This window comes from Nelumbo lutea, chromosome 2 (genome assembly GCF_056320005.1).
Source record: "Nelumbo lutea isolate HS-2025 chromosome 2, American lotus-T2T, whole genome shotgun sequence".
Taxonomy (NCBI): domain Eukaryota; kingdom Viridiplantae; phylum Streptophyta; class Magnoliopsida; order Proteales; family Nelumbonaceae; genus Nelumbo; species Nelumbo lutea.
The window spans coordinates 51,408,568-51,424,393 of NC_142685.1; the positions used below are offsets into that span (position 1 = coordinate 51,408,568).

The 15,826-nt window shown below is 35.7% G+C and overlaps 1 pseudogene; it reads left to right on the forward strand.

Annotated features, from left to right (window-relative positions):
- Positions 1-6,755: 6,755 nt before the first annotated feature.
- Positions 6,756-9,057, forward strand: LOC148870640 (DNA repair protein RAD5B pseudogene; annotated as a pseudogene).
- The last annotated feature ends 6,769 nt before the right edge of the window (positions 9,058-15,826 follow it).

Below are 15,826 nucleotides of genomic sequence, written 5' to 3' on the forward strand. Positions count from 1 at the left end.
ATGGATTATCAATTTAATTTTTTTCAAATATTTAATGATATGTAATAAATTTAAATAAATAAAATATTTATCATAGATAGATTTTAAATAGTTAAAATAACGATATTATGTAATAAATTTAAAAAAGATCTAAAAAGTAGAAAAATAATAATAACATAATATTGAAAATAATAATAATTTAATATTTTTACATAATATTGTAAATAATTAATTTCACTTATATCAAGTAATAATTTGCAGAAATAGCTTTCAAAAAAATTAATATTTATTATTAGTAATTTTGAACTCTTAATTTGTATTTATTATATAATTATGTATATTAAAATTACTATTTATTGTATTTTAGTAAGTATTTATTGTTTTTTGTGATAAATGTATTTTCAATGATTATGTATAAATTTATTTTATTTTGTTATTTAATAGAAAGCTTTCAATAATTATTGGAGATTAAACGACTATTATTGAAAATTTTAAATTTAATTTGTTGTACTTATTGTATTTATTGTATTTTTGTTATAACTTATTGATTAATATTTATTAAAAATTAAACTATTATTTAAGATTATACTATTTATTGACTAAGAAAATATATTTTTAGTACTTATTGTATTTTTGTAATTATTGTATTTTTTTCATTATCAATATATTTTCAATAATTGGGTATTTTTGCTATAAAATTTCAATAATTATTGGAGATTAAACTATTGTTATTTATTAGAGATGAGACTATTAATTTAGCTAAGATTATGAGTGTTCATGAGTTGGTTTGGTTCGGTCATAGGTTACTTGGCCAACCAAATTGACCTGGTCAAGTTGGGGAGTTGGTCAGTTGAAACCAACTGACCTTTTGTAAAAACCAACCCACTCAAGTTGTATCAGTTTGGTTCAATTTTTTGGTTTGGTCAATCGGTTCAAAAGACTTAAACTTAAAAATTTACTTTAATTTTAAAAATTATAGTGTAATTATTAAAAAATAAATTTTAAAATTAGATTTATGATATAAAACATTTTAAACTAAGAAATATGGAAAAATTTCCACTTTTTCATATTAAAAATTATATTTAAAATATAAAATATTAATATATATATCCATAGTTAGGTCCATCGGTTTTGGTCAATTTACAAATGGCCAAAGTGAAACTAATCCAACTTGGTCGAATTGAGAAATTTTTTAACCAAAGCCAACCTAAAATACTAGAAAATTGACCAACTCAGGTCGAGTTGATCGGGTTCGTCGGTTTTATCAATTTGATGAATAAACCTAATTAGAATTAATTATTGTTATTTTTGTATTATAAAAAAATTATTAAAAAGAATATATAAAATATGTATAATTATTAATTATTTAAAAAGTTGAAATATAAAACAATTGTATACTCTTATGTGTTTCTATTAGGGTCATTTACTAGAATGCACCTTAGTTTTACATATTTACTTAAACTTATCGTATAATTTTTATTTTACTAAAACATCTCATATATTTTACAACTTATTTACTTAATCAACCTTTCATTAAGGAGTATTTGTTTTGCCATTAGGCCCATGATTTTTTATTACAAAAATACACTTAACACTTCTTTTTTTTTGTACAGAAAACAAAATTGACCAAATATAGCCAATAGAATGGTTGTCTGTGTCTTATTAAGGACAAAAATGGTATTTTTATTTTTATTTTATTTCTATTAAACTTATTTAAATGAACATTAGGGTCAACACTATTATCTAATGGAAGATTGATTAAATCCATTGCAAATTATAAGTGGTGTTTCAATAAAATGTTAGTTATAGGATAGATTTTAGCAAATCCAGGGAACTATAAGGGGTATTTTAGTAAATGACCATTTTCTATTATTTAGCTTTCGCTTAATAAATCTCATGTATCGCATGGGTCCCCGCTAATATATTATTAATAAAGTGAATTAAAAGTAACTTAATTTGACATCGTTCCTATTTATAATATAAACACAAAATCCATAACAATTCAAAATGGATTGTGTATTGGATTGGGACTATTCAATCTAATTATAAATATATTGAATTTAGATCATCCTTAACCAGATCAAATTTGAATAATTGGATACCAATTGCAGCAACCCTAGCATAAGAAGCATGTATTCCTTACAACAACTCTAAACGAGGCGCATGCCATCTCTAACTCAACAATAACAAGGATTCTCACACCTCTGTTTTCATTCTCATCATGGGGTTTTGTGTAAGGTTTTCCATGGGATCTTTCTAACCATTTTAAATTATTTTTTATGCATATAATATCATAGATGGTGTTTGAATTTATTGCTGTTTATTAGTTAATTAGCGCCATTCAACACAACATGTGTTTTCCAATGAGATTCAAATTTTTTAAGTCATTAAAAAACATTTTTCTTGAGTTGTGTGAGAGTTATTCATTGGAGAAAAGAAAAGTCATTTTTTCACTATTTAGTACACGTGATGACTAATGGAGCCTACCTGTCAAAAAAACATTGTACGATATGTCTTTTTTTCTCATTTTTATAAATATATAGTATTAGATATGTGCCCAAAATTTTTTGCTATCTTTTTTTTTTTATATTTATTATTCAATTATGATATCATGAGTTTATTTGAAAAGTTAGATCATTGATTCACCATCAAGATAATAAAATATCTTTGTTTTATGATTCATTTTAAATTATATATTTCATCTACATTATATAAAGAATTTTTACTTATCACACTTAATTTTTGTTTGATATAATTAATATATAATTTTTATGCATTCTTTTGATTACTTGTACTTTTTTATTTTTAAAATATTTCTTGTTTAACTATGATATAATTGATTAATCCATTTGCCCCAAACCACTAACCCACTACCCAAAAAGGAAAATAGTTTGATTTCTAGGTTGACATTAAATTTTATATTACATTGCCATCAATGATAAAATTATTTCTTATGTATAATACTTATTTTTCAATATAATAAATGTATAATATTAGAGATGTACCAATTGTTTTATTTCTGTAAACATAGAACATTACATATGTGCCCAAAATTTTCTCTATTTTTTTTGTGATTCTTTGTATTTTCTATTTACAGAATTTTATTATTTGACTATTACATCATTTCATTTCTAGGTAGATTTTAATTTTGACATTCAATTTTTATCATTAATAAAAATACTTCTTAAATTTCATACTTATATTTGTTTAGTATAATAAATATACAATATTACAGATATATCCAATGTTTTTTTTTTTGTATTATATAGTTTATTTATTTTAATTTTTATTAATTAATTATGACATTATATTTATTAACCCCTTTCACCCCAAATGGTTGAATTGCTTACCCACAACCGGAAGAGAAGAAAATGGTTTTGTTTTCAACTTACTTTTTAAAATATTTATTTATATATATGAAAATAAATGTTATAGATTTAATTAGAAGAATTTAATGATGAAAAAAATATATCCTAAATATAGGATTTAGTGAGAAAGAATATGAAAATAGTTTTATTTCCAATTGATTTTAAATTTTATATTCCATTTACATTATTAATAAAAACATTTATTAATTTAGTGCAATTAAAAGTTTAGTAAGAAGAAATTCTGTTCAAGAATTAATTAACAACCCATCAAAGGATAAGCTGCCCAAAAAATGATAATGCAATTACGTAAGTGCCCCCAAGGTGGTATTAGAACTACAAATTAAATTACTGTAGATTGCTTTAACATTCCGTCGCACTCTGTCATATGTGGTATCACATGATTAATATATTTTTATACAATTCCTAAGATGCCCTTTTCTGACAATTTGTCTAAGCCTATTCTATCTCCTCTTAAAAAATCTTCGATACATTGCTTTCCCCTGCTTCTCCCCTAAACTTATACTCCCCTTTAAATCCTCCGGCACCAGGACAGCATGACATGCCCTCAAACTAGCACCCCACCAAGTTCATCAGCCCCACACTCACCACACTCACCACCAATTTCAATGGTATTCCTTTTGAATTTGTTCAAGAGTTAATAGATGGCAGGATCAAATAATTCAATATTATTCTTAAGGGCCTGTTTGCTTTTTGGTAAGTTATTTATCCGTGTAAATGCATTAATCCAGGTAAGTGTTTCCTAGTAAACACTCATCTGAGTAAATGCATTTATCCATGTTCTTTTATTTTTCAAGTAAACAAGGCAATTACCATTTTAACCATAAAAATCCATTGTTAAAAGGGGCATTTTGTTCCATTAAAGTGTTATCAATTTTCCCCCAGGTGGGAAAGTTATTTATCCACTAAGGAGATAGGCATCACTTACACAAGTAAGTTATACCTAGGAAAATAAATTTTCCTTGGTCCCCTGAAAAAAGAACATAGGTTTTTTGGTCAATGGGAACCAAAATCCCATTGACCAACTTCCCCCTTTTCAAAATCCAAAAAAAGAACGCCCCCTAATTCTCCTTTTACAATTTTGTCTTATAGTGATTTAAAAAAAATAATTTTATACTTTTAAGCCTTAAAGGCAAATTTCATTGACAGGCAAGATAAAAGAAATCAATAGTTTAAAGTTTCATAAAAATGTCAAAAAAGTATTATTATTATTATTATTATTATTATTATTATTATTATTATTATTTATTATTATTACTATTATTATTATTATTATTATTATTTTCAATTGTCAAAATTGACACAAGGGCTTTTGTGCCTAATTGAGAGAGCTAAATTTGTGATTGTTAACTAAGATGTTTAATAAGATAGTAAAAGAGAAGAGGATAATTGATGATTGGAGAAAAGTAGTATGATGCATATATTTAAGAACAAATGTGATATATAAAGTTGTAATAACTTTAGAGAGATTAAAAAGAACAACACTATGAAACTTTGGGAGAAAATAATTAAACAAAAATTACCACTTAAAACAAGTGTATGAGAGAACCAATTTACCTTTATACGCATGGAAGCTATATTGCTTTTGACACAATTGATATGAAAACTTAGAGAGACCAACGAAGATTTTCATTTGATGTTCATTGATCTAGAAAACACTTATGATAGAGTTCTTAGAGGGATGATATGGTGGGTCTTGAAAAAGAAAAAATAGATTGAAATAGATATATGGATCTAATTAAGGATATGTAAATGGGGAAACAACCAATGTTAAAACACTAGTTGATGGAGGCCCATCCCAAGGCCCACATCACCTTAGGGGTGGCAGCTCATAGGATAAGGATAAGGGCTAGAGATAATTCAAGAATTCAAGATAATCAAGAATTCAAGAATTCTAGATAATCAAGACTTTCATATAATCCAAGACTCCCAAGATTCATGGATTAGATCCAAGAAATCCAACGGTGAAGATCCAGCCAGAGAGTTTGATCCTATCAAGACCAAGATCAAGAAGAGTTCAATCTAGCTATGAGATTGAGATGTTTAGATCAACTATAGTTTTTCTTTGCTAATTATTCTATAATTACCAGATGTACTATAAATACTGCTATTGTTTTCAGTTAATACACACTTCAGAATTTCTTCAGATTTCCTCTTCAATTTTTGCCACATTTTCTCTCTCCTAGAGAAATCGTGTAGTTTCGCTTGAAACAAGTGCTCGCCCGGTGCTTGCATAGCCAGGTTCGGTTTTCCATTGCTTCCATGCTGCGTCAGGTGGTATTAGAGCGGGGAATTGGCCCAGTCAGATGGCCAACCCAGACGGTAGCAGTCGCAACCCGCCCCGTGACGGAGATCAGGGGTTCCCAGCTGTTTGGAGAGCAATCGAAGTGGCGCACGACCACATGTAACATCGAACAACAGTTGGCAGAGATGGCTGAACAACTGTGAACCTTGTTACGGGAGGTTGTTCCACAGAACTGAGAAAATCCACATCCAATCGAAGGAGATGACCTCGACAGGCAACCCATCAACGCTGCGTTCCGACGTCCAGTTCTTGACGACGACAGTGATGATGAGTTAGAAATCAGTGGTGTTCTAGTTCTTCCCGGCAACGACAGAAATGACAGAAATTGGCACAACCAAGGTAATTTCAATCCCCGTAGGAATAATGGTGAATTTAAACTCAAGGTAGATATTCCTAATTTTAGTGGAGATTTTGGCATAGAGGGACTTCTAGATTGGATCACAGAAGTCGATTATTTCTTTGAGTACATGGAGATACCAGAGGAATGAAGGGTAAAATTGGTAGCTTTCCGATTAAAGGGAGGCACATCTGTTTGGTGGGAACTCTTGAGAGAGACCTGGATCAGAGAAGGAAGGGTCTTGTTCGAATGATACCAATGGTGTGCGTAGGGTTCCCGTAGTGTTAATGAATATACATCCGAATTTTTAAGATTAACTGAAAGAAATCAATTATATGAAAGTGATAACCAATAGGCAGCTCGTTATCTGAGTGGTTTGAGATTGTCTATCAGAGATAAAATTGGTGTACAGATGGTTCTTAGTGTATAGGAAGCAAGGAACCTAGCCTTGAAAGCAGAATTGATGTTCCAAAAAAAGGATCATAGTGATAATTATCGCCGGTACAGTGGGAGCGACAATAGACCGAAAACTGTCGACAGAAACAAATCAGCTCCAGTAGTACAACCTTCTCACCCGGCAAGTACAGCTAACGCTGGTAAGGCCATCGCAGGAGCACATACTCGAGGTAACACTTCCAACCCTCATAAACCTAGAAATCCCTATGCAAAGCCTACTCCTTTTAAATGCTTTAAATGTAATGAGGTTGGACATAGGTCCAGTGACTGTCCCAGGAGGAAGGCAGTTAATATGGTGGAAAGGGAGGAGGAAGTATACTGTGGACCTGAAGGGGAAGATGAAGAGGGTCCATACGAACATGAAGAGTATACTTGTGTTGTAAGAAAATTAACGCTGCCTCAGAAAAATCAAGATACCTCTCAAAGGCACAGATTGTTCTGTACTAGATGTACTGTCAAGGGTAAATTGTTTGATTTAATTATTGATAGTGGTAGTCAAGAAAATATTATTTGCAGGGATGTCATACAAAAGTTACAATTACTTCCTGAAAAACATCCAAACCTATACACAATTGGGTGGATTAAAGAAGGAGGCGGTGTACGAGTGGAGGAACGCTGCAAAGTACCATTTTCTATTGGTAAGTACAATGATGAAGTATATTGTGATATTGTAGACATGGATGCTTGCCATATTTTGTTGGGTAGGCCTTGGCAATTTGATACAGATGCAAGGCACACGGGTAGGAAGAATACTTACCAAATTGAAAAGGAAGGTATACGCTACATCTTGTTACCCATGGCTGAAAAGAATATTCCTAAGGCCTCAAAAGCAAATGAGAAAAAATTCCTTACTACTACACATCATCATACTGAATGTAATCTTGATGAGTTCCATGATGAACTCCCACCCATGCAAAATATATAGCATCACATTGATTTTGGGGCTAGAACCGTAATTTTGTACACTGTGACAAGAAGGCTGCCAATGGATTGGGCTAGAATCGTAATTCCCCTTGTAAATTCCTCAAAGGTTAAGGTTTGTGAAAACCTTAGTGTGATGCAAGCAATCATACTGTATGTAAGCTTTTACATTCACAGTTCTATTTTCACTGAGGATGATAAGTCTTCAAGGAAGTTAGAAGTTCCTTCATACTTCGATTCTACTCTTTATCCTCTTTCGGCTCTTTTTAAATTGCTGAAAATTAAGCCATATCAGAAGGCAGAAGTTACCCCCGGAGGATCTTGACAATCGAAAATGTTCCTTAAACCTAGAAGGTGATTCAGACGACACTGCAACACTCTTGCCTCTTTTGAAACGAAGAAAGGAGGGCCAACATCCTGAGCAAAGTAACGATGAACAAGTTATCTCAGAGTCAGCTCTAAATAAGCTTGTCGGTACTACATATACATACAATTTGGACAAAATGGATCCTCCAAAAACACTCATGTGTGATCTAAGGCCATATAAAAAACAATCTCTTTATTGGATGACAAAATCAAAGAAGGGAATTGATGTTAAGCAAGCGGCCAAAACACTTCATCCATGTTGGTCAGCCTACCGTATATGTGATAAGAGAGTGTCTGTAATCTATATTAACAATTTCTTAGGGGAAGCTACTACACAATTTCCCAATGCAATCGAAATAGCTAGAGCAGATGCTATGGAACTTGGAAAAGCGGTGACGACAATTGCTTTAATGCTTGCAAATCGAGGATGAGGAAAACCTGATGATGAAGAAGGTTTCATGATCATGGATGCTGCAGCAAATTATGAGAAAACAAACAGAAGTAACAAGGCATTTAAAACAAAAGCCCCAGCAACAGTGATGGCTGGCACCCTTATCGTTTGTCCTATGGCTTTGTTAGGCCAATGGAAGGATGAAATTGAAACCCATTCAGAGCCAAAATCTCTTTCAATTTTTGTGCACTATGGTGGGGATAGGACCAATGACCCAAAAGTGCTTTCAGGATATGATGTGGTCTTAACGACCACTTACAAAAATAATTCAAATGAAAGCATTTTTCACAAAGTAGAGTGGTTTAGGGTAGTGCTTGATGAGGCACATACTATCAAATCCTCAAGGACACTAGGTGCTCTGGCAGCCTTTGAACTGAATGCACATTGCAACTGGTGCCTTATGGGTACTCTCTTGCAGAGTAACTTGGAGGACCTCTACAACCTTTTACACTTCCTACATGTTGAGCCATGGTGCAACTGGGCATGGTGTCACAAGTTAATTCAGAGGCCTTATGAATCTGGAGATGAAAGAGGGCTGAAATTGATTAAGGCTATCCTAAGGCCATTGATGTTGAGGAAGGAACGAATCCCCATAGGAAAATACAACAAGTTGCAACCTTGGAAGTATAGCCTATACAAGGTCGTGAAGAAAATCAATGACAATGCCTATGTCGTGGACCTACCAGATCATATAGGTATCTCCAAGACCTTCAATGTTGTTGACATCCATCGCTACCTACCAGAGATGACACTTGCATATCCTAGTCACGACTCGGGGTCGAGTTCTTTCCAAGTGGAGGAGAATGATGGAGGCCCATCCCAAGGCCCACATCACCTTAGGGGTGGCAACTCATAGGATAAGGATAAGGGCTAGAGATAATTCAAGAATTCAGGAATTCAAGATAAGCAAGAATTCAAGAATTCAACATCCATTAAGAATTCAAGAATTCTAGATAATCAAGATTTTCAGATAATCCAAGACTCCCAAGATTCATGGATTAGATCCAAGAAGATCCAACGGTGAAGATCCAGCCAGAGAGTTCGATACTATCAAGACCAAGATCAAGAAGAGTTCGATCCAGCTATGAGATTGAGATGTTTAGATCAACTACAATTTTTCTTTCCTAGTTATTCTATAATTACCAGATGTACTATAAATACTGCTATTGTTTTCAGTTAATACACACTTCAGAATTTCTTCAGATTTCCTCTTCAATTTTCACCACATTTTCTCTCTTCTAGAGAAATCGTGTAGTTTCGCTAGAAACTAGTGTTCGCCCGGTGCTTGCTTAGCCAGCTCCAGTTTTCCATTGCTTCCACGTTGCGTCACTAGTAAGGGGGATTTTAGATTTTACAGTTATGATGAGTCTTCACCAAAGTTTATTACTTATCCTTTGTCTATTTTCACTGATCATAGATGAATTGACTAAGCAAATTCATGAAGAAGCGATAAATGCAAAATTAAGCTTATAGGCGGATGCCCTAGAAACAAGAGATAAATGAGGATACACTTTGGATTGAAAACTAAAAAATAAATCAATGTGACCATTTTTAGTACCTTGATTAAATAATTCATAACAAGGGAAAGATTGATAAAGATGTCACATAGAAAATTAGAGCAAATTGAGCAAAATGGAGGTGAAGGAAAGAGAGGATTGGCTACGGAGATGTGTGGTGGGGGAGAATAAGGGAGGGCACCCATTGGATTTGGATTTACAAAATTGGGCAGCCAAGGCATGGAGATGCCAAAGTTTAGGCATTTGGAGGGAGATCGATGTTTGTTCATTCTAGATTTAGAGGTAGAAAAACCTCTTGTGGATAAACATTGAATTGATGGTGTGGGCTTCGGCTCTGCATGAGTTTCCCAAGACTTTGACAGTGAAAGTGTAGAAGGAGGTCTTCATTCTGAGAATTGGGGTTAAGGGTCCCGAGTCCTTGGTTGATCGCTCGAATAGGAGCTTCAGGTGGGTGGCAACTGGCAATTGACCCTGCGAATGGGTCACCAAGGGAGGTATTTGGAGCGGTCAAGTGTACAGGGGATGGGGCCCCCATGGCCATGGACGAGGAGGATGGTGAGCTGTGAAGGGAGATGCTTGTTCCAGCTTCCAAGAGGAAGGTCGGTCCCGTATCGTTCGTAGAAGACGAACGCGCTACTCGCCAGCATCGCCAAAACCCAAAAGGGAGACAATCTTTTTTAGCAATTAATGGTGCCGTTAGAGAGGAAGGATGATGGAGAAATGGTGCCTGATCTAGTGCCAAATTCAATTTTGAATTTAGGTGTGGAACTGAAAGAGATGATGAGAAATTTAATTTGTGAACTCAAGCATGGTTTTGAGAGAGAATAGGAGGTCAGCGGAGCCATGTTGCTTTGTGGGCCAAGTTCCTGTCGAAGTAAGATCTTCTTGGGCCTATGGGGTGGGCCAAGTTGGGTGGATGGCACTAGATAGTGGACAAAGTCTGGGAATAACGCTGGTGTCCAGACGTTAGTTCCTATAGCTTTCATATGGGACTAGTTTACTTGGAGGGCAGTTATTGAACCTACAAGGTCAAGAATAATTTTGAATTGATTGTGATAAGGAACTTAAGAATAATATCAAAAGGGGTTGTAAAGCACTCGAGATTTCCTACCCACTCTCTACTCTCATGAATTGGAGCCACACATCTCTATTATGAATTGATTGATGTGTGACTGCAATTCATGGTGGGCAGGAAAAGTGAGTAGGAAATTTGGCTCGTTGTAAAGAGAGCTCGCCTAAGGATTTGGTGTAAGATAGCCTGGGGATTTGTTAGCAACGAGTCCGGATCACCTGTACAGTCTGTTCTACACAACTTTCTGTACATCCAAACATACCACGACACATCAGCATCACACATTATGAGTGTTGCACGTGTGTAAACAATTTAATGGATGTCTCAAGATGCTTGTTTCATTTATTTAATTATTTTAGACATTTAGTCATAAAAAATAAGTTTTGACCATCTAGCCCACCCCTGAGAAATTTAGTGGAGGATAACAGGGGTCATCTTCTTCATGTTTTCACCGACAAACCCTTTATCATCACCAACACTGCCCTTTTTGTTTCCTACTAGATTGGTGACATAGAAATTCTTTCCAATGAGACATATCGTGATTTCAGTTTCGAATTCAACCACTCCATGTAATCTACTGAAACATGAAAGTTGAAACCGATCCCTTTTAGATGATTTATGAAGTGGGTGTTCTCTGTTCTGCCAAACTGCCACCACCACTGTTTCTCCCACTATTCTCCATTGGGAATGTTTTGACTCTTTCGGTTTCCTAGAACCACTGATCTATTCACCATTATGGCTTTCTGCTGTTAATTTCCACAATCCCACGGCACATGTTTGGTGAATTGGAGGATCTTCAAATCCTCATTCCATTTTGTTTCCCAAAACCACGGCTCCACCACCATAAACTTTTTGATATTTCCAAACAAACATAAAAAAAAGGAAAAAACTCATCTTAATTTGCATTTTAAAAATAAAAAAAGAAAAGATAATAACTTTGTCGAAAGAAGAAATAATTCAATATAGATCTCACAATCAAATCAAAATGCTTGTACAAAAACAATTTGATACTCCCAAGTTCTTTTCCATTATGCCAAACTGTAGATCTACAAGTCTAATCTAATTATTATTTGAGTTTTGTTTCTATTTCAGTAAAGAAAGCAGTGACTGATGAGAGACCAATTGAGAAAAATAAAAGGAAGTCTTCAACTAGACGGAATTGGAGCAAGTTTGAGGAGGGAGGAGCGGGAGGTGGTGAGACAGTGTAACATCTACTGGGTAGAGGATAAATAGTTCCTCCTATGGCACCATTACCTGGCGGAGGAGAGGTAATAACTACCGAAACTGGTGGTACCGGCGAAATAGAAGACGGTGGAGTAGATGGTGGTACCGGTGGAGGCAGGGAGGGAATTAGGAAAAAGACGGGATTTATGGGAACCCCTCTCCTTCACATCTCTTCTAAGTAAATGATAAATCTGTTTAAACTGTTATGTCTTTCCTTTTCGTTTAATTTTTTTAATGTTTAATAGGAAAGATGCCAAAAGGGTGTTTGATGTCCGTTAACATTCTTTGCATGTACGACATTTGCACATGATTGGATGCTTATATGGAATCCTGCGATTGGATGTTTAGGAACTTGTACAGGACGCACTGTGTAGGGGATCCAGACTTGTTAAGAACTTTAGGAAATGCTTTAATTGGTAGTGGAGAGAGAAGAGGTGGAAGTGATTATAGTGGAGGGGGGATCTAGGGGTACACTTGGTGATGATGCAAGTCATAGGAGTGTCCATTAGAGAGCCCTACTAGTTCTAGTTGATATTCCTCGAAATTGTGTTCGTCAAAGAGAGTGAAAAATTTTAGAGACACGTGTGGGACGAGATATGCATGTAGCAAGGACTTTCATGGGAGGGGAGGGTGTCACAAGAGAAGCTTTTAGGAGGATGGAGGTAGGAATGAAAACGGGCCGGGTTCGGAGCGGGGATTACATTCCCCATCCCTAATCCTGACCCCCAAATCACCCCCCATCCTCATCCCCGATCCCCGACGAGGAAAGGAATCCCCCCTCCATCCCCAACCCCAACGGGGATGAATTCCCCATTGGAGACCCAAATCCCCGATGAGCTGGAGTGTATCAATGTAAGCTTGGGTGAGTATGTAACAGAGAGATTGAGATTGAGATTGAGAGAGAGAGAGGACCATTGTGAGAGTTGAGGTCAGTGACAAGAGAGAGTCCGACGGGCAATGGTAGATGACAATTGAAGGAGTGAAACTCTTCTTTGAGTATCTCTTCTCTATCACTCGAGAAGGCATGAAGCTAGGGTTTTGATGGCGACGGCGGGCGACAGTGATGGTAGTCGGCGAATCGGCGATTCGACAATGAAGATGAAGGCACGCATGAAGCTAGGGTGCACTATTTTTTAAGTTTTGATATTTTAAAAAATGAATAATATTATAATATATATATAATATTATATTATATGTAATATATTATATATATTAATCAGGGCCAAGTCGGGGCAGGGATTGCATTCCCCATCCCCATCCCCATCCCCGAACCCGACCAGGGATTCAAGGATCGCCCCATCCCCGACCCCAACCCCAGCAAAGTACCCTCCATACCCGACCCCGTCGGGTTGAGGAGCCTGGGTACCCATCGAGGACGGGGAAAATTGCCACCCCTAGATGGAGGAAGAAGATCGAGAAATTAAAGGACGTACAAGCACTGTGGAAAATGGGGAGAATCCAATGAAGGTTTTAATCTTGGAGGACTAGCTCGAAGAAGGAAACTAAGGAAGCTAGTAGATTTTTGTGTAGATTGTTGGGTGAATATGAGAGAGGGAAGAAGCTTATTATTGGAAGAGGGCGTGAGAGCAAAGGTAGAACTAGTGCTTGGGTGTTAGCCTTTTATCTTTTTGATGTCTTATTATCTTGTTGTTCTCAATTTTTTTCTTGTTTTGGTTGTTGGGCATGCTCAAAGATGGTTATGTGTGGTCTTGATTTGTGGGTGGATTTGTATTTTCCATGTTTGTAGGGCGGTTTAATGGTTTCTAGAATGATTGTGATGCTGTCCAATTCGAGGTGTTTTGAACCAAGGACGTAGTCAGATAGTCCTGCCAACTGGACGAGGCCAAGATGGAAGGACGAAGTCACACAGTATGATCTGAAACCAAGAGAGAGATTAGAGGCCCGAGGAGTGATTCTCCGAGTAGGCACTCTGACGCTCGAGTCAGTAAGGAAAGATGGTTAGTCAGGCCAAGCAGTTGAGAGCAATGCTAGTCCGAGTAGAATAATAGTTTAGAGGCTTGACGGGTTATCGAAGACCTCAAAATTAATGCTAGTCCCACAATAAAATTTTTGTAGTAATAGTGGCACTAGGTCGAATCCCATAGGAAGCTTGGGAATAATTTCTTAGCCGAATGCGCAATATAATAAAGTGGGAAAATTAAATAATTAAAATTTCTAAAATAACAAGAAAGCAATAGCAATACCAAACAAGAGAAATCAGTCTTACCGAATTCTGATTCAAGGGTTCGGGTTGGTCATTTTGTCATCGGTCATAGGTAGACTTTGACAGTCTTGCAATTCAAGCATTTAACCTTAGATTTATTAGGATAGCCATAATAAACCTTGCATTTTCCTAAATCAACTGACGAAACCCAACATTCAATCAACACTTATCACTAATCGACTGGGTACGATAGCGTTCCATATTAACTAGTGATAGCATTAAGCTTTGTGAAAACAATTAAACCAAAATAATAATAATTGAGATAGCTGCACTTATCGAATCTTGTCTCATTGATTCCCTTTAGGTTAAAACATGTCAATACATTGGTTAAAGACTATCATGAACAATTGACCCAGAAAGATATTAACCTAATTGCTACTTGTACCACTATTTGTGACAATTACGGATCACCGAACCATGGATGGCAGTAGGAAAATCAACATTAATTAATTTGTCAGACTAATTAACATTAACATCCATTGAGAATATGCACAAGAACCAACAAATACTTGAATTAAAAAGCAAGAACTTGAGTTAAATACAGAACCTCACGATGACACAATCGAACCTCCCCCTTGAACCAGAAAAGAAAAGGCTTAACTGCTCATGATTTTTGAACCCTCCAGGCTTGCCTCTCAGTAGGCCGAACTGATCTTCTTGGTAGCTTGAGTTGCTTGATGCTTGATTGATGGATTGTTGGATTGATTGAGTGATGCCTAAAGCTGGTCCGCCCCCCTCTTTATATAGCTAAGGGAGAGGGTTGTTTTCCAATTCTTTCTAGGAGATTAACCTCAAGTTAGAAAGTCCTGATCTGTTTTGAACTAATCATATGCTATCTCTTATCTAGTGATCTAATCCAATCTTCTTATCTTTATAGGATTACATTCAAAATTTAAATTTAATAAGACTCTTTTTCTGAAGGTTACATTCGAAATTGAGACTCTAGGCTCTTGAATTTGAGTTGGGCTACTTTAATATCTTGGGCTGCTACAAGGCTCTTTTGCGAATTGGGCTTCAGCTGTGAAATGGGCCTTGCTGCGAACTTGCTCCAACTTTGTGCCCGGTTTTGTCTTCGATTCAGACCGAATCTGTCAAAATCCAAAACATAAAAGTTGTGGGCCTTTCTTTCATATTTTTGATGCCTCTGGAATTATCCAAATCGGAGTCCAAAATTGAGAGTTATGCCCAGATTACTGAATGGTGCCGAAACTATTTAAAATCATCCTATTTGCTTTGTTTTCTTCCAATTGCCTTTTTGCTTGTCCTGAATCGAAATACGAGAGTAATGAGTCCAATTAAGTGCTAAATTAATGAAAAAGAGTGAATATTTGGGGATAAAAATAGGATACTTTTTAGTCTCATCAAGGCTAAAGAGTCAAAAGTCCTTTACCTTGAGCAGAGGTTTCCTGTTTGTAGCCAAAGATCCATGTCTGATTTGGATGAGGCTTTCGGGGTTGTCAGGGTGAGTTCATCCGTCGAGGTCTTCGGGATAAATCCTAATCTCCAACGGAGCTATCCACCTTATCCGTACAGCACTCTCCTTTCTTGGTCCCGCTTATCCATCCTACGTGGTGCTAACATGGCTGAA